This window comes from Schistocerca americana, chromosome X (genome assembly GCF_021461395.2).
Source record: "Schistocerca americana isolate TAMUIC-IGC-003095 chromosome X, iqSchAmer2.1, whole genome shotgun sequence".
Taxonomy (NCBI): domain Eukaryota; kingdom Metazoa; phylum Arthropoda; class Insecta; order Orthoptera; family Acrididae; genus Schistocerca; species Schistocerca americana.
The window spans coordinates 814,151,571-814,174,404 of NC_060130.1; the positions used below are offsets into that span (position 1 = coordinate 814,151,571).

The following is a 22,834-nucleotide window of genomic DNA, read 5'->3' on the forward strand; positions in this document are numbered from 1 at the left end:
CTGTAATCGAGTTTAGAATTCGAAGAGCACGTGCATACATGAAGCAACATCTTCTTTAGCAATCCCAGACCACACACAACCGCTGCGACATCTGTCATCGATCATCCTCTATAGAGTTCCGACTTGGCCCCATCTGATTTTCATCGTTTCCAAAATTTAAGAACACCTTCTGGGACTTCACTTTGAGAGTGAAGAAACGGTGCAGGCAGAGGCGAGATAACGTCTTCCTCAACAAATTCATCCTACAATGATTTCATCAACAAACTAGTCACTGATACTTCCTGGCAGATTAAAACTGTGTGCCGGACCGAGACTCGAACTCGGGACCTTTGCCTTTCGCGGGCAAGTGCTCTACCATCTGAGCTACCAAAGCACGATTCACGACTCGTGCTCACAGCTTTACTTCCGCCAATACCTCGTCTCCTACCTTCCAAACTTTACAGAAGCTCTCCTGCGAACCTTGCAGGACTAGCACTCCTGAAATAAAGGATATTGCGAAGACATGGCTTAGCCACAGATGGTAGAGCACTTGCCCGCGAAAGGCAAAGGTCCCGAGTTCGAGTCTCGGTCCGGCACACAGTTTTAATCTGCCAGGAAGTTTCATATTAGCGTACACTCCGCTGCAGAGTGAAAATCTCATTCTGGAAACTGGTCACTCGTTGGGAGAAATGTTTGTCGCCAGACTGCATATGTTGAGGAATAAATATGTAGAATAATGATGCAGAATGTCAGTAAAGTTTGTTTTTCACCGGAAGTTTTTCTTAGATAAACGAAGTATAAGTAGTTCAATGAAAGCAGGCACTCTGTTACACTCTGCGCCCCAAGCCCTACCCCTACCCCCGCCCTTCTCTGGCGCGACCCCACCCCTCTCGGGGGCGACACCACCCCTCTCGGGGGCGACCCCAACCTTTTCGGGGGCGACCCCACTCCTCTCAGGCCTTTAGAGTTTTCGCAGAAAAAATTTTGAAGCGTTATATTTCAGCACGCCCGTGTATTAAGTAGTTGCAGAAAAACATGTCGATTGTGACTTGCTAGATTCCAGTAAGGCCATCGATATTGTACCGTATTGCCATCAACTGGTAATACAGACAGTCCGTAAGATGCAGTTCACCATACGCCATTCCTAGGTAGGTGAAAGTGGACAATGTCCAACAGAAAGGTAAGTTCCACATCTACGTCATACTCCACAAGCCACCCAACGGTGTGTGGCGTACAGTACTTCCGGTACCAGTAACTAATCCCCCCTTCCTAGTTCCTCTGGCGAATGGCGCGTGGGATGAATTATTGTCTGTAAGTCTGGTCATTTCGCTAGATGTATGTGGGAGGCAATAATATGTTTTCCTACACTTCCTGGAAAGTATCACTGGAAATTTCAGTAGCAAATCTCCCCGCGATGCACAGCGCCTCCGTTATAACGTCAGCCACTGGAGTTTGTTGACCATCTCTGTAACGCTCTCGCGCCGACTAAACTAACCTGTGACGAAACGCACCGCTCTTCGTTGGATCTTCTCTGCCTCTTCTATCAGTCCTACCTGGTAAGAATCGCAGATTGATGAACAGTGCTCAAGAATCGGTGGAACAAGCGCCATGTAAGCCACTTCCTTCGTGGGTAAGTTACATTTGCTTAAGATTATTCCTACGAATCCGTCTCGCATCTGATTTTCCAGCTGTTTATTTTATGTGGTCATTCCACTTAAGGTCGCTCTGGATAGTTACTCCTATGTGTTTCGCGGTAGCTACTGTTTCCAGCAATTTGTCATCGATAGTGTAGTTGTACAGTAGTGGATTTCTCTTCAGATGTACGCGCAATATGTTGCATGTACAGATATTTACGTTGAAGGTCTACTGCCAGAGCCTGTACCATTCATCAATCCTCTGCGGGTCATTCTGTAACTCGATTCTGTCTTCTGCCATTGTTACTTTCTTACAAACAACCACATCATCTGCGAACAGTCTTAAAGAGATTCCGACGCTTTCTACCAGATCATTTATATGAACTGTTAACAGTAACGGTCCTATCACACTTTCTTAGAGTATTCTAGAAATTACCTTTACATCTGTCGACTTGTTTCCGTTAGAGCGACTTGTTGAGTTCTATCTGTCATGTAGATTTGATTCCAGTCGAAAACCTGGTACGATAATCGGTAAGCTCGTATTTTTTCACTAAACGACAGTGCGGAACGGTGTCAAATGCCTTTCTCTAGTCAAGGAACACGGCATCTGCCTGAGCACCGTAGTATACAGTGCTGTGGAGCTCGAGGAGGAACAGAGCGAGCTGTGTCAGGAGATCTCTGCGGAATCACTGTCGATTTTTATAGAGGAGATTTTCGTTCTCCAAAACTTTCACAGTTCTGGAGCATAAAACATGTTCTATAACTCTACAACAGATTGACGTCAACGATACCTATCTATATACATAAAGGAAATTTTGTCTGTAATTCATACAAATCTCCAGTTTTATCTCGATCTTGATGAAATTTTGCATATTTTACCTTCAAGACAAGAGGAAGATAACTGCCTATGCAAGATTTCGTAATCTGACTTCAAGCATATATGTATGTAATAGATAGCGGGGAAAGGTTGTTACCAAAAATCTGTTGAAGTTCTTAGCCGATTTTAGACTTCACCAAACATATCGAAAAGTGCTCGCCAGAATAAATTACAGCGTAATACCTGTCACTAGATCGCGGGACGAGCGAAAGCTCGAGATTTGACAGAAACATCTTATTTATTTATTAGATGCCGTTGTTACATACGACACGTACTCTAGAACAAGGCTTCTCAAACTTTTCCCGTTGAGCTCCCCTTTTGAAACATTAATTATTTTGCTCGCCCCCACACCCTGTTTTCCTTTCCCTCCTCAGAACTTCTCATACCTGGCCCCAAAAACGGTCCACGATATCTATTTGTTATTTACTTATTATCTACTTATTGCAACTATCAGTTACAACAACAGCAATAATAATAGTAATAATAATAGAGTAACAATAAGTGTGTCCTTCGAGTACATCAGTGTTACACATTAAAAAAATTATCACACATTTATATTATCCAAAGATGGTGAAAGTACAATTACAACTAGTTTATAAATTACCACGGCTTCGTGTGTTGTTATTGGAGCTGACCAAATATATGTATTTCACTACGACATATTATTTTAGAAATTAGTTCACGAATTACTTAGTTAAAGTTTAACTGTTTCCATCTGTATTGCTTTTAATTCATTCTGAACGTTCTGATATTCAAAATATTTCGACGTACAAATGACGATAGAACACTAGTCAACATGCAAGCGCAAATTTAAAAAACTGTTGTATTCAAATTGATCATCCAAAAAGGAAATAAATAACAGAAAAATGGGCACGGTTCAAAATTCGTAATTTTCTGACATTTCCATGTTTATTTAGTGTGACCTGTGTGCCTGAATTTGTGAAGAAAGCAGATCCAGTCTTGGTTGGGCCGGCCGAAATGGCCGAGCGGTTCTAGGCGCTACAGTCTGGAACCGCGCGACCGCTACGGTCGCAGGTTCGAATCCTGCTTCGGGCATGGATGTGTGTGGTGTCCTTAGGTTAGTTAGGTTTAAGTAGTTCTAAGTTCTAGGGGACTGATGACCTCAGAAGTTGAGTCCCATAGTGCTCAGAGCCATTTGAACCAGTCTTGGTTGGATCGTCGAAACAGCAAGTCGAATTCCCCTACCAACCTCACCAATTTCATTTCACTTCCTGATCCTCTCTCTTCATCACACTACTATGCACTTACGTCCACTCATCTTCGCTTCTGCCTGCCCACCTATTTAAAAAAAAAATCACTTCTTCATTACTCTCACGCAGTATATAAATACAAAGCAACGAAATGAAATAGAATAACACATATAATTAACTAAAAAATGGTGTAGGTAGGAGACAAACTAGCGGAATGTTAGACAGGCAACACTACAAAACACATGCACACTTACAAGCATAAAAATAAACAGTAAATAGAGGTGTACGAAAAAGTGTGCTGTGTAAAACGTAAGATATCCGTAGTTCTGCAGAGAAACGCAAAATTAGGCTACAAGTATCAGTGTCTGATGAAGAAAGACACCAAAGACGCGCTAGCAGACGGCATTTCCTGATGTAGGCGAGAAACCGACCAGCAATTACCGTACGTAAAATCCAATAAATTTTTAACGAACTGTTGTTCGATCTTAGAAACAAATCAAATTGTAAATATCTGTAATTACCGACTACTGGTAATGCTTTACCGCAACAAAGCGAATCGTGTCTGTTAAAAAAAACGCGCATTTTCTTGTAGTAGTAACGACAGAACAACTATATCATCTGGAAGTTAAAATGAAATTCGTTATTCGAGATTTCATTAATAAGTACTAGCGTGTTTTGTTTTGAACACGCGGGAAATATAGCGCTATTTGCAGGTTGACTTACACGAAAAGTGTTGGTTTCTCTAATATACCGTTATGTGAATAGCAGAGGCAAATAATTTTTGTTCCAACTACTTGACTTTATTGGAGAGAGACAAATCAACTTTTTTTTATTTTCGTTCAGTAAGTCCACGCACAGCTTTGTTCTGGGCTAGCTCATCTTGAAGGAAGTATGTCTTCGTTACACAAAACTCTGTCGTAAAATTAATGGTGCTTACCCGTATCATCTAGGTAGATAATTGTTTAAGGAGTTGCGTGTTTTAATACAGCAACGCAGTAGGCATTTTCTCTCACGAAATGTGTTCCAAGTAATTTGTTACAGTTCCGAAGGTATAATGGCATACATAGCGATAATGCTGCAAGAAAAAAATTGACTTCAATTACTCTCCATTAAAATTTCTTATAGCCTCGAAACTGGTAAATAATGGTGCTACCAAAATCTTTCATCGCTTACCCATTGACATTAAATGGCAGACTGGTAACAAAGCTGTTTCATAGAAGACCCTTTCTTTAGATAAAAAAAAAATGTCGTCTGACTAGGACCTCCCGTCGGGTAGACCGTTCGCCGGCTGCTAGTCTTTCGACTCGACGCCACTTCGGCGACTTGCGCGTCGATGGGGATGAAATGATGATAATTAGGACAACACAACACCGAGTCTCTGAGCAGAGAAAATCTCCTACCCAGCCGGGAATCGAACCCGTCGTCTTTAGGATTGACATTCTTTCGCGCTGACCACTCAGCTTCCGGGGACAGACCTTTCTTTATATACTTGTAGCTTATTTTGTGCAAGTTGCGTATTTGTCTAACCGAGCTAAATAGCCTTCTCGGTTATGTAAACTCATCTGTAAATGTCTTCAGACTTTTAAGTTAATGTCTAAAAACTGACTTGTTATACGTCACGCGATATATCTTGCAAAATCACCTACCGAACATGTAACAAATTAGTTAGTTAAAACGTGTCCGAGAGATCCGAGTCTAACTTTGACAGCTCTCGCGAATGTTGGGAGTTGGGAGAAAGCCACAAACGAAACATCGGTTCTTTATTTAACTCTCAGATCGATTCCGCCGCAAAGTCAGTTCATTCGATCGAGGACGCATCGTTAGTGGGCCAAGGTAGTTGCCCAGTTTCCGCGGGAATTTCTTGAGCCTCACCCAGATCGATTCCTTGAGCATGACGTCGTGAGCGCAGCTGAGGACACCGCCTCAGCCGCGCAGCTTTCACCCAAGCAAAGGCGCAGCCGCAGGCGCAAAGGAACCTCAGCGCTCACGCTGAGTGGCAGTCCGGTATCACAATGAAACAGCATGCTATTCTCGTTGATGAATTCGTTATTCGTAAGTTCGTGCAATTTTTGCATAGATAAGCTTAGAAATACCACGTAGTTAGCTACAAACCGATTATTCACATCAAATCTGAATTATCGCTTTCGTGTTTGGAAACAAATAATTTCTATTATTGCTATGTGCGGGAAGTTGTAAATGACTACGAAATTCAGCTGTATTTCATTAAATCTCCCGTGAAATGAATGTAGTTGTTGGAATAGTAGATGTCAGACTCAGGTGCATTGGAAGGAACTTAATAAAACGTTGCCCATCCGCGAATCGAGTGCCTTAAAAAGAGCCCAGTCCTACTGATTATAGGGTACTGCACGTTAGTCTGGGATAGAACCTCACGCGCTCCGTGTCTTACGAACACATATGAAATTTAATTTTCACTATAATATTTTCGTACGAATAAAAATAACAGAATTAGATCACTTACTTCTATACTGTAAGTGATTGTGCTGAAAATGTACAACGTACCACCTGTTAAATCCAAATCTTAAACGATGACCTTAAGCGCGAGACATGACACCAAAACCACTCGTGCATACTGAAATTTTTAGGCCGAAAACAATAATTAGGAACCATTCAAAACCCACATTTTCCAGAAATAGCTGTTGAAACTTGTCTGGGGAAATAAAGAAAAGAAAATCATTCGGTGTTTTGTAGTAGGTGGCATTAGAAAAACCGCGCTAATTTCGCAAAGAGAAAACGATAACAAGAGCTTCAAAATTAGACGAGCTAATTCGTACAGATTTTCTAAAAGTACTGAAGGAGGAATGGAAAGAAAGTCAGGATTTTGCGTCCTGTGGACGCTGAAGTGATTAGAGACGGAGCACAAGCTCCAACTTGACAAGAACGTGAAAGAAATCCAAAAGGTCTAATCCCAGTGTTAATCTTAAATGATTTGAGGAAACCTCTGAACACACAAATCTGGATGTTCGGATTAGTATCTGAATTTCGCTAATCCAATACTCTAAGCAATGTATAGCCGCGGTGTTTCGTAATCAAACCTAACACCGAAATTCACCGTCACTTTCAAGCGTTTGCATCTCAATAAATTATTTACACTCTCAATTTACGCAAATTTTATCAGTTTATTACACACTGACTAGCTTTCAAATTGAGTAAGTTAATCATCTGCTCTCATATTTTTATTGAGATAATCTTCTGAGGTGGACTTCCTGTTTAGCTCAGTAGTTCTTTATAAACTCCAGCGTGCCTTCTTTACTTCCGGTTCACAGACAGAAACACTCAGTGAATTGGACTAGCGACGACAAAAGACACGAGTGTGAAGGAAATCAAACATTAGAAACAAAGATACTATCAACACACATACTATCTTCGGTTATGACGTTGCGTGATAATTAGCTAGCGAGCTCTCATCATCTATATCGTCCACCGGACATGTTAAGTTGCTGTTTACAAGATGAATAATATCAAACATAGTACGTAACGAAAATACACAATATGCATGTATATGGTTCAAATGGCTCTGAGCACTATGTGTCTTAACTTCTGAGGTCATCAGTCCCCTATAACTTAGAACTACTTAAACCTAACTAACCTAAGGACATCACACATATCCATGCCCGAGGCAGGATTAGAACCTGCGACCGTAGCGGTCGCGCGGTTCCAGACTGTAGCGCCTAGAACCTCTCGGTCACCCTGACCAGCATATGCATATACCGGGTGATCAAAAAGTCAGTATAAATTTGAAAACTTAATAAACCACGGAATAATGTACATAGAGGTAAAAATTGACACACATGCTTGGATGACATGGGGTTTTATTAGAACAAAAAAAAAAAAACACCCCATATTGCTAGGCGCATGAAAGAGCTCTTGCACGCGTCGTTTGGTGATGATCGTGTGCTCAGCCGCCACTTTCGTCATTCTTGGCCTCCCAGGTCCCCAGACCTCAGTCCGTGCGGTTATTGGCTTTGTGGTTACCTGAAGTCGCAAGTGTATCGTGATCGACCGACATCTCTAGGGATGCTGAAAGACAACATCCGACGCCAATGCCTCACCATAACTCCGGACATGCTTTACAGTGCTGTTCGCAACATTATTCATCGACTACAGCTATTGTTGAGGAATGATGGTGGACATATTTAGCATTTCCTGTAAAGAACATCATCTTTGCTTTGTCTTACTTTGTTATGCTAATTATTGCTATTCTGATCAGATGAAGCGCCATCTTTCGGACGTTTTTTGAACGTTTGTATTATTTTGGTTCAAATAAAACCCCATGTCATTCCAAGCATGTGTGTCAATTTGTACCTCTCTATCGACATTATTCCGTAATTTATTCAGTTTTCAAATTTATACTGACTTTTTGATCACCTGGTATATTATAAAAATGAATACGTATATGTGTATGTTCTATGTCTCCTAAACCACGTGACCGATTTCAACCAAACTTCGTACACACACCACCTAGTGTCTGGGGATAAGAAACACTACCTGTCAAAGAGGGTGGAGAAAAAGCAGCGTAGCCAGCGACGCGCGAATACCCTTACTTTAGTCATCCAGTACCTGGGAATGATACTACACAGTGACTTGCCATAAACTTTACACATAACTACAAACGTTCAGAAAACTTATTCTCAGTGACAACCCACACAAAATGGTGAAAGGAAAAAAGTTTATCGCTTACTACATACATGTGTACACTTTGCCATGCGACTTCATACTTATTTGAAGGGTGTGTGTGTGTGTGTGTGTGTGTGTGTGTGTGTGTGTTGGATACGTTTCATTTAGATTTGTTGTTTTTGAAAATGAAACAGAAGAATTTCCCAGAAAGGACTCTCATACGTTATTCGTGTAGCTATCGAGCCACACAGCAACCAATTATCTGTGGAAACGAGATATCATGGAGAAATGTACTCTGAGGCTCAGTTCTTAGCACGTTGCTTCCACGTAGTTGTCATCCTCCTATCCAATAGTAAACCATACGTTATGTGGCAGTGCACTGCCTAGTTTCTGTAAGGCTAAGACACAAATGTAGCTGATAAGAAAATAATTTTTCCCATATTTCCATAATTCTGAGATGCTGAGAACAGCACATCCAGAATAAAGACATAGTTACGCAAAACTGCTCTTGAGACTGTTCTTGAGACTAATCTTGAGACTAGCGTATTGTAGCGCGTAATCTCACTTTGTACATATCCGCTTACTCTTTTGAAATATCGAGCAAATGACCGTATGGTTGGAAGGATGCCACCGTAATCTAGAGGAGTGCGGTACAAATCCCAGTGCGGCAATCTAGATTAAGGTTTCCCCACAGCTCCCCTAAGAAAGCATCAGCCAAACGCAGGGAGATTGCGTTGGAAAAAGACACTGGAGATTTCGTTCCCCACCTTTGTCCGAATGAGCAAGTGCCCGATCTCCACACGACCACTTAACGCTAAATCCAAATATTTTCTAGTCATCTCGATGTCTGTGAGGACATGAAGTCTAAGCTATATTGTAAAAAAAAAAAAAAATGTTAGCAACTTCAGTTTTGTCCTCATAATAAGACGCATAGAAAAAGTAGAAAACACACGGGACACTTGCAATGAAGAGACTGTAGCTTACGAAACACAAAACGTTTCAGTATTGAGTGTAGTGAGTTGCAGCGACTTAAGGTGCATTGCCCAAGGAGTGACAGCGGCGGACTCCCTGCGTGCGTTCTCAGGTATAGCCTACATACGGTGACGCGACCGAATTTCAAAACGGTTCAGATGGCTCTAAGCACTATGGGACTTAACATCTGAGGTCATCAGTACCCTAGACTTAGAACTACTTAAACCTAACTAACCTAAGGACATCATACACTCCATGCCCGAGGCAGGATTCGAACCGGCGACCGTAGAAGCCGCGTGGTTCCGGACTGAAGGGCCTAGAACTGTTCGGTCAGAATTGCAGGCGCGACTGAATTTCGTTCGCACCGCGGCGCCAGTGGGAAGTTGGCAACGGCCGATTTCGATTTGACTTCGAACTACTTAAATATTTTACTACACGAAGATGTCACAGTAATATTATTGTGGCTCCTCAACCACAACAAGAAGAAGAACATTAATAGTATTTTTGCGGAACATGACAGTTTAGGTCGTTATAACAGTTTGATTAATGTTTGCGCCAAATTCAGACCTTATTGTAGGTTAGTTTGCTCATATTTTGCAACTTACAAAAAAAGTACAACCTCTTCGAGAAATCTTCCAGTCCAGCTGAAGAACTCGCTGTAGCACTAATTCTCTTCTCTAATACACTAACTCGTGGCACTAAACTAAACTAAACTCCACCCCGACAGGCCATGAAGGCTCAAAGGTCCTGACTGGCCGCCGTGTCATCCTCAGCTCATAGGCATCATCACCGGATGCGGATATGGAAGGGCGTGTGGTCAGCACAGCGCTCTCCCGGCTGTGTGTCAGTTGCCGTGACCGGAGCCGCTACTTCTCAATCAAGTAGCTCCTCAGTTTGCCTCACGAGGGCTGAGTGCACCCCGCTTGCCAACAGCACTCGGCAGACAGGATGGTCACCCATCCAAGTGCTAGCCCAGCCCGACAGCGCTTAACTTCGGTGACCTGACGGGAACCGGTGTTACCACTGCGGTAAGGCCGTTGGCAACTCTTGGCTAGAATTTTTTTTTCCTTTAGTCAAAGTTGTAATGGTTTAAAAACTCGTAACGTTTCTACATATCGTAGAACGTTAAGCAATTCCTCATTTCTTATTAAGAAACTCTTTCCTGTTACAAGCTGTCATATTTCTCCTTTAAGGTGAAGACAGCGAAAATTTTGGAAAATAGTTCTTTATTAACAAACTCTGATATTATTCATACAATAACTTCTGCATAGTACTGAGTCACTGTGATAAAAGTCCTTATTTACTCTTCCATCATCGACAGATTTACAGCATCGAAAAGAGAGAGAACTTAATATAAATAGTATTCATTAAAATGACCTGCTGTTTTTAAGAAACGTGGTAAAAAATTAAAAACTTGAGATTAATAAAGATATAAATCATGCCCCTGAGGTAACCAATCTCAAATAATATCAACCTCTTCAGACTTACTCTTAAACTTCTCATTTTTGAATTTTATATTCATCACTTAATTCCAAAATTCCATATGGTTTATTGACTCAACTAAAATGGTTTGTGGGGTTTCCTCATAGTCATACGCATGCTCATTAAAAATAAATTTACTTCTTTCTCCTTAGGTGCCTGTTGGTATTTTATTTTGAATTCTAGGAACGCTTGCTCCCTTTCAGTCTGTCTTTTTGCCGAGCAGGAGATACATCTTGTCCTCAACACTAATCTTCTTCCTCTTACGTAAATTTGTGCCGATGGCATCAGGACCTTTGTTCATCTGCACGGAAGTTGTATGGTCATCTGAAACATTTAATGGAACTTGTATCTCTCTCTCATCTCAGGCTCTTCCAGGTTAAGTTCAAATGTATAAATGTGTGTGAAATCTTATGGGACTTAACTGCTAAGGTCATCAGTCCCTAATCTTACACACTACTTAACCTAAATTATCCTAAGGACAAACACACACACACACACCCATGCCCGAGGGAGGACTCGAACCTCCGCCGGGATCAGCCGCACAGTCCATGACCACGTTAAGTCATATGGATTCAGCTTCTGTATTGTCTTTGGGATTATTCACTATGTTTGAAACAGTACTTTTGTTCTTTTCATCCGTCTAAAAGAGTCAAACGTTGGAGACAGATCTTCCACAAAATATTTTCTATTTTAGTTCCTCAAATGAACCAATACAATGCTTACAGTAAGTTTAGGGACACATCTAAATTGCGTTGAATCCACAAGTGTCCCTTAAGTAACAACATTCCAGCCAGTGTTTTACACGATGTTATTAGAGATATGAATTATGAGTTTATGGTTAAAATTTCACTGCTTTGGCTCTAAACTTTTGGATATTTAATGTTATCCATTTTGTAAACAGAGCTGTTTTCTTTCTCTAACACTGCTAGTTGTACTGCTCTGAAATTTTTAATGCCGCTACACCCTAGTAATCACAAAAATAATTATACAACGTGGGAAAAAATTAATATTGATTTGGTACCTCTCAAACAAACTTACTCTTCCCCGGTAAATTCGATGCCAAAAGTGGTCAGTTCTGTTCCGCGGTAACTACAGACTGGCAACACTAAAAGTTAGACGAATTGTGACCGCGCAGTTGTTTTCTCCGTGTCTCGTTTGTGATGGATCAGCAGTAAAAAGAGGTCTAAATGTTGCCAGTCAGGAGTTATCGCGGAACGAAACTGGTCAATTCTGCCACAGAAATTATCGGGGAAAAATTTTGATTGAGAGGGGACGAAGGGAGAAGGATCTTTTTCCCCACATTGTATTAGGGTTTATATGATATCTATGCTGTAATAAAATAGCAGTAAGAATTTTTAGCTGTAGGAGTAGCAGTTTTCGAGAAAGGAAACATTTTCGTCAGAAAAAAAGGATTCTTTAGCTTCGTTTACGAGACGGTAAAACATTCCATCTTCCAAGGTATTACAGCTACAGCAGTGAAACTTTTACTGAAAACCCGTAATTAAGATGTCTAGTAACATCATATAAAACCTTGTTTGAATTGCTGTTTCTTTAGACATACAGGCGGATTCAGCGAAATTTAGATCTGTTCTTAAATTTTCTGCAAGCGCTGTAACACCCCAAACTTATTATTCTCAAATATAAAGCGGCGGAAACTATTGGCAGAGCAAAGAAATATGCTTAAAATCAAAACATTTACTTATTGTCCTTTGTCTTAAACTGTGTCCAGGAAAACCTAGTGGTCATACAGAACTGGTTTCGCTGTCATTTGCTCCTGTTCCAAGCATTCTTTGTCTTCTATCTCTCCGACATGAGTCCTTAAAATTTCTCCATATGTTGTTGAAAATATCGCTTAAACGCCATGAAATATAAGTTTGCTATAAAAGCATACTTATTTTACCAACAGGAGAATCTTAGGCATCTCTAGTATTTTTCTTCCGAATCTTTGCAGAATGCGTAAGCAGACTTATGGAAGAAGTACTGTCCGCATTTGTCTACAAACTATCTCCTATTTATTTACCACTTCCTTGAACAGAAAAACTTTTGGAACAAGCAGAGTAAATTTCGACCAAATGATAGTATTCCAACTGTGACGGTGCTGGAACAAAGCGCCCTTGTACTTATGACGCTTTAAATCTAAAGAGCATAACTTAATCATAGCTAACACTTGGTTCAAGAATCATGAAAGAAGGTTGTATACATGGAAGGATCCTGGAGATACTAAAAGGTATCAGATAGTTTATATAAGGGTAAGACAGAGATTTTGGAACCAGGTTTTAAATTGTAAGACATTTCCAGGGGCAGATGTGGACTCTGACCACAATCTATTGGTTATGAACTGTAGATTAAAACTGAAGAAACTGCAAAAAGGTGGGAATTTAAGGAGATGGGACCTGGATAAACTGAAAGAACCAGAGGTTGTACAGAGTTTCAGGGAGAGCATAAGGGAACAATTTACAGGAGTGGGGGAAAGAAGTACAGTACAAGAAGAATGGGTAGCTCTGAGGGATGAAGTAGTGAAAGCAGCAGTGGATCAAGTAGGTAAAAAGACGAGGGCTAGTAGAACTCCTTGGGTAACAGAAGAAATATTGAACTTAATTGATGAAAGGAGAAAATATAAAAATGCAGTAGATGAAGCAGGCAAAAAGGAATACAGACGTCTCAAAAATGAGATCGACAGGAAGTGCAAAATGGCTAAGCAGGGATGGCTAGAGGACAAATGCAAGGATGTAGAGGCTTATCTCACTAGGGGTAAGATAGATACTGCCTACAGGAAAATTAAAGACACCTTTGGAGAAAAGAGAACCACTTGTATGAATATCAAGAGCTCAGATGGAAACCCAGTTCTAAGCAAAGAACGGAAAGCAGAAAGGTGGAAGGAGAATATAGAGGGTCTATACAAGGGCGATGTCCTTGAGGACAATATTATGGAAATGGAAGAGGATGTAGATGAAGATGTAATGAGAGATACGATGCTGCGTGAAGAGTTTGACAGAGCACTGAAAGACCTGAGTCGAAACAAGAGCCCGGGAGTAGACAACAATCCATTAGAACTAATGACGGCCTTGGGAGAGCCAGTCCTGACAAAACTCTACCATCTGGTGAGCAACACACCTTCATTCGTGCGAAGTTCCAGAACAACATCGAACTGAAGACCTCGTGTACAGGGAAGTTAGTTGCCTTAACACGCTGCGACTTGGTGTAGCGCTCATATCTAAATTCTGTCGTGAATGGAAGTCACGTGAAGTGTCAGAAAATATTCTGATACCGATTCGAAGTCGATCGCAGAATGCTCGGCTTACCAATCCGACACTGCAGCATTCCAGTGGGAAATGCTTTTAGAGGTACGGAAAGGCCAGTCTTAAAATTCTGAGAGCGGACGTTCCATGACAAGACAAAACACTTTATTTACTCCCAGACTGTCAACACCGACACTACCAGACATTTGTTGACCCCCTTAATTAGTGAGTGAGTCTGTCGCCCTATAAGGAACTGTAATATGTTCCGCTACACACGTACATCAATGTGCAGTGCCTGGACATGTGCGCCTTATTTTACACACGTCAAGGAATGTGGCGTAGTGGTAAGGCACGCAACTACAAAGTAATCATAAATGATTGAAACGATTTCATAAATCCACTGTAGCTACACTATTTGACATATTGTCGCATAACTCATAGAAAAACTCAAAAAGTTTTGTACTCGTGGAGCCGCACTTCAGATTTCTGCCACCAGAGCGTAGCTGTGAGCTGTTTGTTAGGCACGGTGGCGAACGGCGCCGAGAAAACGTGCTCTGTGTTTGAATTCTATAAACAGGAAATTGAGAAACCACTGGATCGTTCCTACTGAGAGCCACATCCTCCCGACCTTACCCCATGCGATTTTTTTTTGTATTCGGTTATGTGAAAGATTCAGTGTTTACTCCGCCTCTACTAACAAACCTACCAGAACTACGAGGTCGCATCGACAATGCTTTTGAACATGCTGCACCGAAGGTGTGAAGAACTAAATTATCGACCTGATGTTCACAAAATCAAAAGGGACACTTTGTAGCATTCAGGACAGCTGTTTAAATCACTGTGTGACCATTCAGAAATAGCTCTCTGTGATTTCAGTAAATTGCTGAAGGCGAATGCCGGGATGGTTCCTTTGTAGGCATGCCCAAGTTCCTTTCCCAATTCTCACATGCATTTTTTCTCAAATTACGTCGTCGTTTTCGTCGTCGTCGTCGTTGGTAGTGTAATGGTAAAGCCGGCCGGTGTGGCCGTGCGGTTCTAGGCGCTTCAGTCTGGAACCCCGTGACCGCTACGGTCGCAGGTTCGAATCCTGCCTCGGGCATGGATGTGTGTGATGTCCTTAGGTTAGTTAGGTTTAATTAGTTCTAAGTTCTAGGCGACTGATGACCTCAGAAGTTAAGTCGCATAGTGCTCAGAGCCATTTGAACCATTTTGTAATGGTAAAGCTCGTGCCCGGAATCCGAAAGGACCCGGGATCGAATCCCGGTTGGACGAAGCAAACTTTAAATCTGCCTTTATTCTAGTCTTTACCTCTCAAAAATGTGAGGAGTCACCAGGGACGGCATGTAGTCGGGATTCCTCGTTAAACTGTAGGTCCCTATTCCCTGCTTGGATAACGGGGCTGAGCAGAGACATGCAAGTCGCCAAAAGCGGCGTAAATTGAAAAACTTGAACCGGCCAATAGATAGCTCCTCGCTGACATGACGTTAAAGCTTAACTTTTTTTCTATATTTCCTTAACTTGGAAAGAGTGTCGGGGTAGGGAATTCCACGAGGCGCCTCTCACTTCTGCCCTAACTTGCTTTAGGGTACAGTTACACTTAAAGAACAACAAAAAGGTCGTCGTTGTTTGGTTTTCAAGCCATGTCAATATACACTTACACTCCATGTCTAATGCAGTTCGTGACATACCTGTTTCACCGCAAAGCTGAAGATTGCGGATAGAGAAACGTAGTTCACATTACCGACAAAAAGATACACCGGAATTCAGAATAACTATACAACAACAGAACTCAATTAGTTAGGTAATAATTCAAGAAACAATGGAGTCCACACCCCACCCCCTCCATCCCAGAAAAAGACAGACAGATTGCCATGGAAGACTATGCTCAATGAGCTCCAGGAGGTACATTGGCGCGACTCGGCCATTTTCGGTAATGATGATATGACATCCGTTACCGTTGCCTATGAACGGCCACGTCTAACAGCTCACATTTTTAAGCTAGCTGAAGGAGTAAGGTATGAATCGTATTCGAATTTTTTAAGCATTTAACGTCATAGAATCCACCGGAAATTTCTGTAACCTTTAAGTTTGAGTGAAGCAACAGGAGACGAACCGTCGTGCTGATAAATAACCTATGCCTCGGAACAGGACCAAAACATCTACAAACCGTAATTAACGAGAACGTGATATACTTATTCTATAGTACAGTGGGCTAGCATTGTTACCCTAGAGGATACAGACGTGCTTTCTGTCGAGCGGAGCCGGCCGTTGTGGTCGAGCGGTTCTAGGCGCTTCAGTCCGGAAGCGCGCGACTGCTACGGTCGCAGGTTCGAATCCTGCCTCGGGCATGGATGTGTGTGATGTCCTTGGGTTAGTTAGGTTTAAGTAGTTCTAAGTTCTAGGGGACTGATGACTTCAGATGTTAAGTCCCATAGTGCTCAGAGCCATGTGGAGCGGAGTCGTGCTTCGGCTAGCGACATAAACGGTCACTGGCTATGAGCGCCGGATGCGGGTCAGCCAGTGTCACGCGATAGGCGCCAATGAAAGTAGCAAAACAGTGATAACATTGTATCTGTGAGTGGCGGCGGCCGCTTTCAGTGCCGGTCGACGAGTCGGCCTTCTTCATTATCAGAAGCCGACGCTGTAGCAACTGCCATCCCGCACGTCCTAACTGTAACAAGAACTCGACATCAGCACACAAAAACGGTTTACAGTCATTAAACTAAGCCACGTATCTACACTCCTGGAAATGGAAAAAAGAACACATTGACACCGGGGTGTCAGACCCACCATACTTGCTCCGGACACTGCGAGAGGGCTGTACAAGCAATGATCACACGCACGGCACAGCGGACACACCAGGAACCGCGGTGTTGGCCGTCGAATGGCGCTAGCTGCGCAGCATTTGTGCACCGCCGCCGTCAGTGTCAGCCAGTTTGCCGTGGCATACGGAGCTCCATCGCAGTCCTTAACACTGGTAGCATGCCGCGACAGCGTGAACGTGAACCGTATGTGCAGTTGACGGACTTTGAGCGAGGGCGTATAGTGGCATGCGGGAGGCCGGGTGGACGTACCGCCGAATTGCTCAACACGTGGGGCGTGAGGTCTCCACAGTACATCGATGTTGTCGCCAGTGGTCGGCGGAAGGTGCACGTGCCCGTCGACCTGGGACCGGACCGCAGCGACGCACGGATGCACGCCAAGAGCGTAGGATCCTACGCAGTGCCGTAGGGGACCGCACCGCCACTTCCCAGCAAATTAGGGACACTGTTGCTCCTGGGGTATCGGCGAGGACCATTCGCAACCGTCTCCATGAAGCTGGGCTACGGTCCCGCACACCGTTAGGCCGTCTTCCGCTCACGCCCCAACATCGTGCAGCCCGCCTCCAGTGGTGTCGCGACAGGCGTGAATGGAGGGACGAATGGAGACGTGTCGTCTTCAGCGATGAGAGTCGCTTCTGCCTTGGTGCCAATGATGGTCGTATGCGGGTTTGGCGCCGTGCAGGTGAGCGCCACAATCAGGACTGCATACGACCGAGGCACACAGGGCCAACACCCGGCATCGTGTGGGGAGCGATCTCCTACACTGACCGTACACCACTGGTGATCGTCGAGGGGACACTGAATAGTGCACGGTACATCCAAACCGTCATCGAACCCATCGTTCTACCATTCCTAGACCGGCAAGGGAACTTGCTGTTCCAACAGGACAATGCACGTCCGCATATATCCCATGCCACCCATGTGCTCTAGAAGGTGTAAGTCAACTACCCTGGCCAGCAAGATCTCCGGATCTGTCCCCCATTGGGCATGTTTGGGACTGGATGAAGCGTCGTCTCACGCGGTCTGCACGTCCAGCACGAACGCTGGTCCAACTGAGGCGCCAGGTGGAAATGGCATGGCAGCCGTTCCACAGGACTACATCCAGCATCTCTACGATCGTCTCCATGGGAGAATAGCAGCCTGCATTGCTGCGAAAGGTGGATATACACTGTACTAGTGCCGACATTGTGCATGCTCTGTTGCCTGTGTCTATGTGCCTGTGGTTCTGTCAGTGTGATCATGTGATGTATCTGACCCCAGGAATGTGTCAATAAAGTTTCCCCTTCCTGGGACAATGAATTCACGGTGTTCTTATTTCAATTTCCAGGAGTGTATGTAACACGATACGTTTCATTTTCAAGTGTGGGCATTCCAGTGGAGCTTAAAACGGTGCACCACACACTGCAGCTAATCATTCCGAGACTGTATGACACCTGGTGGCGTCACGAAGGAAAGTACACCCCGCCCCCAACCCCCCCCCCCCCCGACCCTCCATCGGGAGGCCCAACGGTACCGATCGACCGCCGTGTCATCCTCATCGATAGGCGTCACTAGATGTGGATGGGCGTGTGCTCACCACACCGCTCTCCCGGCTGTTGTCAATTTTCGAGACAGGAGCCGCTACTCTCCGATCAAGTAGCTCGTAGTAGGTGTCATAAAGGCTAAGTGCACCATGCGTACCAACAGCGCTCGGCAAACTCGGACGGTCAGCCATCCGAGCGCTGGCCGAGCCCGACGAAACTTTGCGCGGGTGAACTGGCAGGGACCGATATTACCACTGCGGCAAGGCGTTGGCAAGAAAAATACGCAGGCTGTTAAAAATGTATTCCATAGAGGTGCTAGTATTATAGAGGACCGAGCGGAAAACACGTCTGCGTGAAGTCGGGACAGCTCTTGGGAACTAGTGAAGCGATGTCGAAGCTAGTGAACCATTATTAGAGTCCAGTTACTTTTACGTAATGTTTACAAGTCGTCGTTCTCCCGCATCAGCCTCGGCCGTTGCTCTTTCAGCTGTGTGTTGGATTTTAGCTGACGTCCATCGAGTCAGCTCAGGAGCTGCGCATCCAGGGGCAGCTGTCAGCTAAGCCGGCGAGCAGGCGCGGCCGTCTCGGGCTGGCTGCTGGAGTGTATGATGCATCCGCGATGTAGCTGGTGTCGTCGGTTGATCTCCTCCTTACCCCTGGTAGGTTTCAGCACTCGAAGGCGCCTTAGTGTTGAACAGGAACTTGGACCCCGAGATTTGGTTTCCGCGTTGAAGTCCGATACTGGTAGCACTCTGCGACGTGTTATTGTCGGTAGACAGTCGGTACCTCCGTCGGCAGATGGTAGGCGGCGAGGTGAAGGCCATCATCTCGAGTACTTTTTCGGCTGCTTCATGGACTGTGCTGGAGAATTTAGCACATACATTCACTAAATTTCACCATCGTGGTGTCTACTTCTATTATTGTAAGTGCCGTCGATCCCAATGATCAACTCGTGACGAGTGCTGGAGAGCTCAAGAGTGTTTAAAGGAAGCTAGCGTGAGGCTATGACGCAAGGTTCGACTCTTAATGACTGAACGTGCCTTCCTTATTCGGCTATATTCACTTAACATGCTTTAAGTACTGTGTCGGTCTCTCACTATGTGCTCTTATGAAAGAGATACAGTTTCCTGCAACATTTCTTACGAGCTATCAAATATGCTTGTCTGGCTTCCCTCGATTTCCTGTCACAGTTTGCTTTCTGCTGAATGCGTATCCTCACAGGGCAGACAGTGTCGTCAGCCTGAATCACTTACGACATACCGGCTTGCTTCCTGCTTCCGCCTGTGTAAATGTAAGGGAGGTTTAATAATTTCTTCGTAATTTCTACCCCTTACTCTTCTATGCCGTAACAGTATGGACCAAACGGGAAAAAAAGGCCAGTAAGTGAAGGTCCTAACATACATACCTGAAGAAGTATGAGTACTTGTTCATCTTCGCTTCTGTGACATGGAACTCTTTCACTGTAAGCTGTTTGCTAATACGAGCGACCTACACAGTGCAAGAAACGAACGAGAACGCTTTATTCTGTTACTGCGAAACAACAGAGCTTCTAATGTTATTTGCTTAATATTACGTACGTGTGTGTGTGTGTGTGTGTGTGTGTGTGTGTGTGTGTGTGTGTGTGTGTGTTTTTGGAACTTACAGGTCGCAACGGGGAGGTTATCAGCGTATGTACACTCGTGGAAAGGTGTGCTTCTGTCCGACGTCTAATGGAATGATGCACTCTCAGAAAATCTTCAGGTTGGTCATGGATGCGCTAACAGGCATTGATAACGCGCTATTGTAGTGTTTGTACATCATTAAAAGGGCATCGAGACTCGACCGTGGATCAAAGGGAACGTGTCGCCTGGTCGGATGAATTGCATTTGTTGTTACAGCAGGTCGCACGTGCAGAAATACAATCGCTATGGCACACCAACTTGACCATGACAATATTACAACTACTTCTTCATCTGTGTAGGTTACTAAGTATAGATATGAACAACAACGACAGCGAGTTAATCATTTTCTGGGTTTGAATGTTTCATTTTATAATTTCGGTAACTGTAAAACCTTTAGATTGTGTCGACATGGGTATGGGTGTGTGTGTTGTCCATAGTGTAAGTTAGTTTAAGTTAGATTAAGTAGTGTGAAGGCTTAGGGACCGATGCCCTAAGTAGTTTGGTCCCATAAGACTTTACCACAAATTTGAATTTGTGTCGACATAAATAGGGTATTGACTGGCGTTTCGTAATTAGTTTCTCACGTACCACCTAGACTTTTCGACTTTGTAGTTTACACAAAGAGGCTACAGTATTTCGTTTACATATGAACAATGGAGAATGATTAAAAGTGAAAAATTTCGACAAACAAAATAAAACTTTAAGTAGTTTCTCATTTTACACGCGCACCATGTATTTGGACACTTAACTTCATTTTCTAAATACTTCCTGTGGTCAATTTCTCATGCTAACATATACTGAACGTATGTGGAAACTTAAATATGTGACAAAATGACGTTGAAGGTTGTGTGGGGGTGAAGTACCACGATTCTCTCCATGTTCAGAGAAAGCTGAAAATTCTGTTTACAAAAATGGGCACAGGAAAATAAAACAAATAACAAACAGACTACCCATATTAACAAGGAAACATCACGAACTTTATCTCAAATTTTAAGGAGAAAAAAAAGCACAGTAGCAAGATATTGGCCCCAGCAATCGATCCCACCCGAAAATTCGGGCCTTAACTCTGATAGTAGGCAGTTACCAGTTAAAAACTGCTGAAAGTAAGGCTTTTAAACTTTCGCACGTACCGGTTGTATGTTATTCTCTCCGGGCCACTGCAGTCGCCTAATGCCAGAGCGCGAAGTACTATACACTGAAGAGACACAAGTCATGGGATAGCAATGTACAGATGGGGGTAGTATCGCGTACACAAAGTATAAGCGGTCACTGCACTGGCGGAGCTGGCATTTGTACTCAGGCGACTCATGTGGCAAGGTTTCAGGCATGATTATGCTCGCACGACAGGAGTTAACAAACTTTGGATGCGGATTGCTAGTAGGTTCAAATGGCTCTGAGCACTATGGGACTTAACATCTGTGGTCATCAGTCCCCTAGAACTTAGAACTACTTAAACCGAACTAACCTAAGGACACCACACACATCCATGCCCGAGGCAGGATTCGAACCTACGACCGTAGCATTGCTAGTAGGAACTAAATGCATGGGACATTCCATTTCGGAAATCGTTAGCGAATTCAGTATTGCTAGATCCACAGCATCAAGAGTGTTCCGATGATACCAAGCATTATCTCTCACCACTGACAGCCTAGTGGCCGACGGCCTTCACTTAACGACCGAGAGCAACGGCGTTGACGTAGAATTGCAAGCGCTAACGGACAAATAACACTACGTGAAATAACCACAGAGACACAAGTCATGGGATAGCAATGTACAGATGGGGGTAGTATCGCGTACACAAAGTATAAGCGGTCACTGCACTGGCGGAGCTGGCATTTGTACTCAGGTGATTCATGTGACAAGGTTTCAGACATGATTATGGCCGCACGACGGGAATTAAGAAACTTTGGATGCGGATTGCTAGTAGGAACTAAATGCATGGGACATTCCATTTCGGAAATCGTTAGCGAATTCAGTATTGCTAGATCCACAGCATCAAGAGTGTTCCGATAATACCAAGCAGTATCTCTCACCACGGACAGCCTAGTGGCCGACGGCCTTCACTTAACGACCGAGAGCAACGGCGTTGACGTAGAATTGCAAGCGCTAACGGACAAATAACACTACGTGAAATAACCACAGGAATTGGAGTGGGACTAACATATCCGTTAGGACGGTGGGGCGAAATTTGGCGTTAATGGGCTGTGGCAGCAAACGACCGACGCCAGTGCCTTTGCTAATAGGGCGACATCGCCTCTTCTGGGACCTTGACCATATCAGTTGGATCCTAGACCACTGGAAAACCGTGGCCTGGTCAGCTGAGTCCGGTCTCAGTTGATAAGAGCAAATGGAGGGTTCGAGTTCGGCACAGATGCCACGAAATTGTGGATCCAAGTTGTCAACAAGGCACAGTGCAAGCTAATGGTGGCGCCATAATGATACGGTTGTGTTTACATTTAACGTATTGGATCCTCTGGTGGTCCAGCAGAACCGATCATTGGCTGGAAATGGCTATGTTCGGCTACTTGGAGACCATTTGCAGCCGTTTATGGACTTCATGTTCCCAAACTTGTCACTGGGCCACAACTGTTCGCGATTGGTTTGAAGAACATTCTGGATAGTCCGACACAATGATTTGGCCGTCTAGATCGCGCGACAAGAATCCCATCAAATATTTATGGAACATAATCCAGAGGTCAATTCGCGCACAAAATCATGCACTGCCAACACTTTCGCAATTGTGTACGGCTATAGAGGCAGCATGGCTCAATATTACTGCAGGTGACTCTAAAAACTTGT

General features: G+C 43.8%; 1 pseudogene; it reads right to left on the bottom strand.

The window, feature by feature from the left end:
- Positions 1 to 10,232: 10,232 nt before the first annotated feature.
- On the bottom strand, positions 10,233 to 10,350 carry LOC124557131 (annotated as a pseudogene).
- Positions 10,351 to 22,834: the final 12,484 nt, after the last annotated feature.